Consider the following 9,914-nt stretch of genomic DNA (forward strand, 5'->3'; position numbering starts at 1 on the left):
CTTAGTATGCAATAAAATCAACTGTTGATTTGACGTGGATGCGAAATCTGACAGCTTTTATTTACTTTCACCTGACCGTAACGTTGTCTGTCTGTAATCAAATCTTGCAAGTTAAATTTGATCCACTTCCCGGTTTCCGATTGAGCTGAAATTTACACAATACATACGTAAGTCGGGTGACAATGCAATATTATGGTGTCATCGAGCTGATCTGATGATGGAGACCGGAGGTAGCCATAGGAACTCTGTGATAAAACAACGAAACCTAATTGTGTTTGGGGTTTTTAGAATTGTCTCGATGAGTATTAATTGCCTGTGGAAAAAAAAGTACAGTCGGCGATAAAAGCTTGTACCAAAAACGAATTTTTTTGCCAAAAACTTATTTATTCTTGAAAATTATAGATATGTGAGTGTTACAAAATTACCGTTAACGAATATACTGTTGTTTTGTGAGTCGTGCAATTCGTTTGACGTACAGTATTTGTTCACGTATTTCACGCTGAGATTGTTAGCTGTGTTGAACGCGAGTTTCCATGGGGAAAATATAGGATTTAAGGGTAACCCGCTAGAAAAATGGTTGTACAGCGGTTGTCGATATTTTTATTGAAGAGCCAAAATTGTTTTCGTTTTTTTTTTGGGATGGTCCCATAGTACAGTATACTACTTTTCCTTACTAAGACCTTATGCTGGCTATTATATACTTAAATGACATATAGATTATATCCAGTAGCTTTTAATATATAAAGGTATTCACAAAAAGATATTCGCAAAATATTGCCACTTAAGAGTTGAAAAACACCCTGCATTACACAAAAATACCACATCCGTAAACAGTAGGTATCCAGCAAAAATAAAAGCTTATTTGTTAAAATAATTCCAACACGGGGATCAGATGTTGGAAGTTTTCCCTCAGTGGCAGATAATGCTTGGGTCCGTCGAAAAACACTCTGAGTACGTGACCCACACACTTAATCCTCAGGGAGCCTGCCATTGATATATTGTAGTATCGGGGATCTCAGGGTTACCCCACCTAACCTATCCTCGTCGAGTGTGTAAATCTTCTGGCTTGCGAGAATTACAGCTCATTAGGCTATTGGTACAGTTTCATTGCTAAGTATTCGGCTAGTTTACATTGATTTGGATTTAATATACTTAGGATGGCCCAAAAGTTGTCCATAAAGTAAAACACTGATAGTTTGGTCCGTTTTCAAAATGCTCTTCTATTTGCTAAAATACTTTCGAATCCTCAGGAGGAAGCGAAAGTTTAGAAGAAGGGGTTAAAATACTGTTTTATAGGCATCTATGACAACATCTAAAAAATGCTTTTATTTTCAAATACATAGCAATTTTATATAGGCAAAAATTGAATTTATTTACATTTGGCCGTGTTGTACAAGATTGGGATTTATTTATATGCATTGGAACTGTAGTATCGGCTGAAATAAATTGGACTTGTTTCCTCGAGTGTACTCGTGATTTATAGGCTGCAATCAATAGGTATCCAGTGGGACGTGTGGGCGGAACACGTTAAATATCTTACAATTGAAAAAGTTACTCTTTCAATTTATTTATTTTTGTCAAAGCAAAACTTTTTATTAACCAAAAAAAACATACCATCAGACCTACAACGCACATTACATTGTGAGGTGGGGCGTTAAGGGAGAACTCGATCGTACTGAATATAGGTTTATTCTGTCTTAAATAACAAGTACACGCCATTATATACTAAGCTATGCACGTGTGTGGGTAAGGTGTGGTACACACACTACACCTCCCCCCTTAAAGAAAAAAAAATGATTATTCTAGAATATAATGATCTATTTTTTTTAATCAAATGAAGAGTAAATTGAGTATACAATCAAGAAAAAAAAGTATAATAATCTAATTAGAACAATAAAAAAGAACTAAACTAAGGATAGACAAACTAAATTACATGCGATTACTTTTATAGAACTAAGTGTACGTAAATAGATTTGAAAAAAAAAATTGGAAAAATAATGTCTGCCAAGAAGATAATTTCAATTCACTGAGATATTTAAAAATAAAGGTACAATTAAAATTTCATTTCAATGCCAATATTCACTAAAAAATATAGGTATAACATTTTTCATTTTTAATATGTATTCCATCTGCATGTTCTTGGTACAATACAATTATATTAGGCAAAGGTATTTTTTTTTTATTGGTTATAATTAACTTACATAATTTGCTCGCTTGGATGACGAATGTTTATTAGACAATATTCTTATTAAAACTAACCGGTAATAATTCTAAATTAAACAACATTTATTTAAAAACAAAACTTAAAACAACACTATTTAATAGTTTTCACATCCAAAAGTATCCGTCGATACATTTTACAATAGCCCAAATACTACATACGTGTTCTCAGGTACCTTGAGAAAAGTCTCATCAGAATTTTTTGTATAATATATCAATTTACTTGCAAGTTTTATTATTAAGTAATAGACGTCTTTATTTCATTTATTATATAATAACATTCATTTAATTGTGCATCTAAAGCGTGCCTCTCTTTTTTATGGCAAGGGTACACAACGCATTTACATTTGTGGTCGGCCGACCTTACAATAATATATTTATTTATTTACTCAGGATACAAGGAAATTTTTATTTTAAGCGCGCACACATACTTTTTTTTTATACAAATACAGGCAGTTCTTTTAACACATATCCTTTCATCATAACCTTCCATGTGTCCAAGGAGTCTCCACGATTGATGCTCGATCGAATCATGGTCAGACCTCCAAGGATTCTGTGCCTGCCTTGTATCCTGGCGTACCCTTGCTAACCTAATCGCTCAAGACCGCCTCTCGGGCTACCGAAGATGCGATAGGCATATTTAATAAATTATTTATCTTTTAACTATATTGCCCTCTCCCAAAAAAAATCATTAAAGTAACCACATAACACAACACCATGAAAACTTAAACAAATAAGAATTTCAACAACTCTTAGTTGATCAGGCTAATCGTTCTTTGAAAAACGTATCTGCTTTAGTTTACCCAACCACTGCTAACGCACCATCTAATATCAATCCAATTCCATCTCTTTAAATTAAATATTCCATCCAAAATCCTATAATTACAAAACTCAAATCCATCCCTTTCTATTTCATCTCATATTCATTCAATTACAAACATGCAACAAAACCTCTAGCCATCAAATCCAACGTTAAAACAATACCAAACCTACATAACAATACCTTCTTCATATATATTCCCGTTCCTATTTTACCAGATTTTTACTTATCAATGTTGTTGTATTGTCATATTCATTTCTTTTTAGTGTTCCGTACAAAACTTTGTTTACGGAACACTTATGGGATCACTTCGGTCTTGCAAATCAGTTAAATACGTTTTTCTCAGAGACCGTTTGACATAGATACCTAAAATTTGGAACAGTTATAGCAATTACCACCACTCATATTGTAAATAAGTCAAAACTGCTTATTTCTTATTAAAGGGGGAAATTTAGGGGGTTGAGAGGGGTTAGGCTGAAACTTTTTTCATTTGTAAGAATCGTGTGGGGTACCATTAGAAAGCTTGCAAAAAATTGAGTCGATGGACTGATTTTGACTTCATTTTAGACTGCAATAGTTTCGTCAAAAAATGCATTTTAAGTTGCAAGTTTTCATACAAAAATTTTCACCTCTGTCCTGGCGATTTTCGCGAAAACTATAGCTAACAGGCAGCTGACTAGTCAATACCCAACTTAAAGAAGCATGGAGACGGCGGGAAAATTATCAGCTTAACTTTATCTTTATTAGTTTTTCAACTGCAGCTTGACCTTTGGTTGCTTAGGGCTAGCTAACTGATGCTTACACTGGTCAATTCATATTAGGCGAGAAACATCCTTAGTTAAAACTTTGGCATTGAAATTTATGACTTATGTCTTTGACACAAAGTTTAATTCTGCTTGCTTATTTTTGTGGGATATTTAATTTTATCTCAATAGCCTACTATAAGTATGAGAGAGATCTACAAAATACGACCTTATTATATTGCAAATAAGTTTCAATTTCGAACGGGCTTTCCAACCAATGGACTACCCAGCAAACATTTTTGGTCGATATTCCGAAAAAGGCACCTATTTTAGGTCGCACAATTTAGGAGACCAAAATGAGGCACGTCGAATCGACGTCGTGGGCACGTCGAGTCGACATAAATGGGGAAAAAAGGCACGTGCCGGCGACGTATTTATTGACGGTAAATTAGTGATTACAACCATTAGGTCAACACTAGGTCATGTTTCCGACGTGGATTCGACGTCGCCACGACGTGCCGCGTAGTGAAAATGTACTAATTTGGTATTCTTTACCACCTTTAGACGTGATGGCGACATATTTTTATCCATATAATTACTCTGCGAGACAATATTTAGATGAGACGCGATGAAGAGAAAAAGAGACACAAACATTACGCTTATATATTCTTTTCACTCAGAAACAAAATGTCTAACAAGAAAACAACTTTAAGTTGTGCAATGATAATGGCGGCCACTAAGTCATGTAAAATAATTTAGGCCGATTACGCTGATGAAGAACGATGAAATCTAGTGCACAGAAATTTTTTTCGTGCAGTATGTTAGGTTTACATACAAAACTATCGATGGGCTTTTGAAATATTTAAGTTTTCAACATTTTATAACATCAAAATGCATATATTTGCTTGTTATTGAGTGTTGTAATTGAATATTTGTGTGTGTGAGTGTATTGACTTGATCAAAATTATTGTTTTATTTTGAATATTAGCACAATGAAGTACCGTGCGATGGCACCATTCAAGATATAACAACTTAAATTATGCAATTTCATATTTAGCATCTCGTTATAATGAAAGAAAATGGCGGCACAACCTTATGGTATTGATAGTACTTTACAAGTGATTTTAACTATATGGTCGCAATTTGGTATCTATTTTAAGTAACATTTACCTAAAATCAGTAGCTAAATCGACATAAAATCGACGACCTAAAGGTCTCCGTATAAGAAATAATTACGTCGCAAATACACCTAAAATGTCTTATTAGTACATTTGACCTATTGGTCAGACTTTGCAGTTAATATTACCTAATATTTCGACAGATTTTCAACCATTAAGTCCCTGACTTCATGGTCCCCGTATAAGAAATAATTACGTCGTATATACACCTAAAATGCCTTATTGGTACATTTGACCTATTGGTCAGGGTTCGAAGTTAATATTACCTAATATTTCGACAGATTTTCAACCATTAAGTCCCTGACTTCATGGTCTCCGTATAAGAAATAATTACGTCGCATATACACCTAAAAGGCCTTATTAGTATATTTGACCTATTGGTCAGGGTACGAAGTTAATTTTACCTAGTAATACGACTTATTTTCAACCATTAAGTCCGTGACTTCATAGTCCCCGTATAAGAAATAATTACGTCGTATATACACCTAAAATGCCTTATTGGTACATTTGACCTATTGGTCAGGGTTCGAAGTTAATATTACCTAATATTTCGACAGATTTTCAACCATTAAGTCCCTGACTTCATGGTCTCCGTATAAGAAATAATTACGTCGCATATACACCTAAAAGGCCTTATTAGTATATTTGACCTATTGGTCAGGGTACGAAGTTAATTTTACCTAGTAATACGACTTATTTTCAACCATTAAGTCCGTGACTTCATAGTCCCCGTATAAGTAATAATTACGTCGCAAATACACCTAAAATACCTTATTAGTAGATTTGACCTATTGGTCAGGGTTTAAGGTTAATTTTACCTAATATTTTGCCTTATTTTCAACCCCTAAGTCCCTGACTTCATGGTGTATTTATGAAGTGAAATTTACGTTTTATTATCCCTATATTTTGACTTGGAAGTAAAAGTGTACAATACGTAAAATAATTGGTGACTTAGGACGTCATTTTCACTTAAATTGGTAAAATCATCTTCGAGCCTAGGAAAAAATACTTAAAATGTTTGCTGGGTAAGCATCTCAAAAATCTGAAAAATTCAAATTAAGAATTCCGTTCTTGACTGTCGTTGTGTTTTTTTTTTTCACAATAGGACACATAGAGTTAGTAAGGCGTATAGAGATAATAAAGTCATTTAATATTTATGAACAGCTTTAGCCTCATGTATAGATTTTATTGAGAGTATCTGATTCGTCGAAACAATATACACAGTATTCCTTTTCATTAAGTACCATTACATTTCTGTATTAATTGTATAATTATAATATCTATTAATTATATTCAGTACTTATGTATATTTTTGAACGGATCGGTGAGCAACAAGATTCAGGGCTATAACCGCGAAAATAGAAGTTCGCAAATTGCGAGCATTTTTCTCTGTCACTCTAATTACGCCTTCATTGGATTAAAAGAGAAAGATCCCCGCAAATTGCGAATTTCGGTTTTCGCGGTAGCCCCTCAGTCCTGTTACGAGAAAATAACTCTGGAAGACATTAATACTCGTAGTATATGACAGTTAAATATCACAGTTTTTAGAAACAAAGGTAAAATTGACGAAATATTTAAAGTAAGCCGATCTTGTTCTTTAGCAGTTCTAAATAATATTAAAGTCTATATATATGGCATAGAACTAGAAACAAAATCGAATAAAAAAGAATAATGAGTTCTAAATTCAAAATGAAGGAGTATACATTTAAGGTATTATAGGCCAAGCGCGCACCACGATATTAATTTTTGCGACACGATTTTAGAATCGCGCTGTAATATATCGCCATTATATCGCAGAAAATTCACTGCGCGCACTGCGATGAAAAAGTCGACGATTTGTTCATTCTCAACATGGATTTCGTACCAGTCGCTTGTCATGAAACGTGTCTTTAATATGCGATTGCTGTATTTTAACATTTATAACACAAAGGTGATCCCCGTCTATTTCCATAATTAAATGGTCAACATCTAGCGTCTCATTTTGAGACTCCATTGGAGATGCAGGTGCCGAGATGTTGGGGTTTGGAGAGCGAAATGCCGACTGAGGTCCGGCCGGGGTGCGATTTTATTATCATAGTGCGCGCGGGGCCATACAACTCCGCATTCTGCAATCACTTTGCGACAATCGCGTCGCGAACAATCGCGGAAAAGTGTGACAAATCACAATTTTAAAATCGCTGCGATTTTTTTGTCGCATATGCGCGCACTAACATATAAACACATACGTTGCATCTCTGCGACAAAATTATCGCAGGACAAAAAATCGTGGTGCGCGCTTGGCCTTACTCTAAATTATTATAATACATCAAGCATTCGCGAGATGCTCGACTTCGGTATTCAAACACAAAGCAATAGTACAAGAATCTAACTAAATGCAAAGGCCGAAGGAGCGATTCGAAGATCCGAAGCGTCCGACAGACGCGCGCCTCCCGTAACTTTTCCAAGTATTTTTAAGTACAAGTGTCTAAGTCGCAAGATCCAAAGGCTGAAGTCGCATTGGGCCGAAAGCCCGAAGCATCCAGGAGGTCAGTTCTAAACACAGGTAATTAATACAAGTGTCTAAATGCGAAGGCCGGAGGCCGAGCTCCGCGTAGGGCCGAAGGCCCGAAGCCTGCAAGATGACAGTGGTTAAACACAGAACTGACAGCTTGGACGCTTCGGGCCTTCGGCCCTACGCGGAGCTCGGCCTTCGGCCTTCGCATTTAGATACTTATACTATTGTTCTGTGTTTAAGTACTAACATCCTGGACGCTTCGGGCCTTCGGCCCTACGCGGAGCTCGGCCTTCGGCTTTCGCATTTAGACACTTGTACTATTGTTCTGTGTTAAAGCACTGACATCCTGGACGCTTCGGTCCTTCGCGCTACGCGGAGGTCGGCCTTTGGCCTTCATATTTAGACACTTGTACTATTGCTCTGTGCTAAAGCGATGACATTTTGCTAAAGCTCGGCCTTCGGCCTTCGCACTTAGACACTTTGTACTATTGTTCTGTGTGTGTAGTTGAATACGGTATCCTAAAAACAGGCAAACAACCCCTGTAAAATGTAACGATGCGAGCGGCACGGCTACCATCAGTTTGGCATTGACATAACCGCTACCGTGGGCGTGAACGTAATTTACTTTCTATGCATCTCGCTCGTACTGATATATTAGTGCGAAAGAGATATACCTATAGGAAGTAAATTACGTTCACGATATCGTTTATGTCAATGCCAAACTGATGGTAGCCGTACGGAACACTAAATGCCTCGAGCTATCTCGGACTTGGCCAAATTATTTAAATCTCAATTCCGATAATTACATTTATTTTAATACTCCATCCTTAAAAAAAACATTTCAAATTTTAAAGTCAAGACAATCTTAATTAATATACTTATTTTAAACTAAAACATAAAATAGTAGGCAAGTAACTACATGGTTAAAAGTGGGATCTGTCGTTTTAATTATTAAGGAATATTGCTATAAAATGTAATGATATGAATAATTGCACAATGACACAAATGTTTACTGTGAAATTTGAGATGAAATTTCAAACGGCGCATACCAATCCCTATATGGAAGGCATGCGACGTGGCAACGTGACCAATGTGTTTTAGTTGTAAGTTATGATGAAATAATTTCTAAGTATTGGGAATAATTTTAAAACAAAAGTTTACGTAACACTGAAACACAATTGGATTGATACATTCTAAATTAAAAGCAAAATATATAACGGTCAATAGAAGTGTATAACAATATTTGGTTTGATTTAATTTCAAAAATGTTATAGAAAAATTAAATAATTATATTAATCATGTACCAACCTTTTAACCATATTAGTTTCGTCATCAAGCAGCGTATATTAAATCTTACTTCTCTCGATATTTCTATTACAAGACATATTTTAATAAACTTAATTTTCTTTAACAAACCTTACACATTAACTAGATTTTTTTTTCTGGAAATATTTTGTATGATAGCAGTCATTATCGAACTTAATACTTTTTATTTATGTTATTTATGTAATAACTAAAACAATAACACTAAATTAAACTAATAAAATAATGTTATCAGCTCAATATTACAGTAGGTACCTACGCTGTCCTTTTCACACTGATTGTCCACTTATCATTTTGAAAGTTGCTTTATGGAAAAACCGGGATGCACGGAACCTGGACCAAGGACATCAGCAGCTCCAGACCGCGACCTTGTCCAGCGACACGAACAACTCCCTGCTGCAACCATCCTTACGAATACCACTTTTTTTAAAACTGGTTTTAAATGAGTCCTTTTTTTTTCTGCACGTTGTTAAAATATTTCATAAGTTTTGTTTTTCGTTTAAAGTAATGATTAATTAATTTTAGTTCTTCTTATTACGTAGGTATCGTGTCCGTGATCTCTAATTTTTGTATACACCAAACCAATTCACTATGATTGTTCAAATAGTCACTTTCGCACAAATGTCTTTAAATTAATAATATTTTTTTTTATCTTGATTTTCTTCTTGACCTTCACTGGGTGGCGCAGCGCGCCGCCAGTGCAGCACAAGGCCGCACTGGCAGGGTCGCCATGTGAGGTGGGGCGTTAAGGGAGAACTCGATCGTACTGAATATAGGTTTATTCTGTCTTAAATAACAAGTACACGCCATTATATACTAAGCTATGCACGTGTGTGGGTAAGGTGTGGTACACACACTACAACATCAGAAAGCTCATCCACCTTAGGTTTCGTCAATACAGAATGTGTACACTTAAGTTCCATTGCTGCATTGCATTGTTGTTTATTCTTTCAATTCCTTACTACATGTATGCGTAATGAATTATTGTTCATTTGTGCAAAATAGTAAAATGCATTTTTGGTAGTTTGTCCGTCTTCCGTCTTCCATGGCGATTTAAGGTGATGGTCCATTTCCAACGACATCTGCACTACTGTTCATTTTACTATGGAAATTGACAATGACAGCGACGCGTTCAG

Source organism: Cydia fagiglandana, chromosome 12, assembly GCF_963556715.1.
Source record: "Cydia fagiglandana chromosome 12, ilCydFagi1.1, whole genome shotgun sequence".
Classification (NCBI taxonomy): domain Eukaryota; kingdom Metazoa; phylum Arthropoda; class Insecta; order Lepidoptera; family Tortricidae; genus Cydia; species Cydia fagiglandana.